The 1,213-nt window shown below is 44.9% G+C and overlaps 1 protein-coding gene across 1 annotated transcript in view; it reads right to left on the bottom strand.

Annotated features, from left to right (window-relative positions):
* GRTP1 (growth hormone regulated TBC protein 1) overlaps nucleotides 1-1,213 on the bottom strand; it is an 89,217-nt gene that overhangs the window by 59,560 nt on the left and 28,444 nt on the right. The window lies entirely within an intron of this gene.

A 1,213-nucleotide genomic window follows, 5' to 3' on the forward strand; every position in this document is an offset into this window, starting at 1 on the left:
AGCTCCGATCCTTCCTTTGTGGTCCCACATGATTGAGGGAACTTCCTCCTGCCTGCCGTAGTGCCTCACACAACCTAAGGAAGCTCAGCCAACACTCAGCAATGTTCCACACTGTTGGGGGAACCTCTGCCTAATCTCCACAGCGATCTACCTGACTACGGCAATTCCACCCATTATTCGTGGTGCTCTACACAAAAGTGGTGCTCTAACCCACCAGCCTTCTGTGGCACTCCCATTGCAGTGGGCACCCCCGCACACCCTCAACAGCTCCCTAAGCTGCCATGGGCCAACACCATCACAGCTTCTTGTGAGATCACCCAGTACAGTACCATCCTCGTGGGTCCACAACAATGCAACTAGTGTCCCTTGAGAGGACCATCCAACTTGCTCTCCAAATAACAGAATACTGGTTGACTAGGTAAAGAGTGAAACCACAGGAGGATAAAGTGGTAGGTCAATTCCATAGTGAAATTAGCTGCAGGGTTCAAAGAAGCATTCCTACGAGTCTCCCAGAGAAAGCCAGTGCTCTTCAACTCCCTGGAAAATGGCACCTGCCTCTTCTAAAACAACGCAACATAAACAGCAATCAGTTCCAATGACCTCAACGAAAAACAGGGGAAGCAAAAGGAAATATTGGAAGATGTCCTGAACCTAACAACGTGCATAGAAGAAGCAGACATTGATCTGCTACAGAAGAAATTTTCAGAATTCTGCTTGGAGCCATACAGGATAGGAGGGAAAAACATAGAAAAAGGATGAAATGATAGAGGAGATAAAGACCAAACACCAAAAGGAAATACAAGAGCTTAAGGACGAGATAGCAAAAACCAGTAGCAGACTCATGGATTTTGCCAATCGACTGGAGAAGGCAGAGAACCGCACCAATGACTTAGAGGGGGCCAAGCAGACATAAAAACACATGCACAAAAACCCTAATAAGATCATCATAGAAGTTGAAGAAAACCTAAGATCTATGTCTAATGCTATGAAGAGGAACAAATCAGAAAAATTGGATTACCGGAGGAAGACACAACAAAGAAGTCATCTGCAACAATAGTGAGAGAATTCTTGGAGGAAAACTTCCCTAGCTTAATGAATGAAAACCAGGGAACCATTCAGGAGGCTGAAAGAACACCAGCTAGACTGAATCCCCAAAAGAAGTCACCAAGGCACATAATAGTTAAACTATCCAACTTATGGAAAAGGAGAAAAT

Source organism: Echinops telfairi, unplaced genomic scaffold, assembly GCF_000313985.2.
Source record: "Echinops telfairi isolate 266 unplaced genomic scaffold, ASM31398v2 ScPeMD7_7467;HRSCAF=8505_1, whole genome shotgun sequence".
NCBI lineage: Eukaryota > Metazoa > Chordata > Mammalia > Afrosoricida > Tenrecidae > Echinops > Echinops telfairi.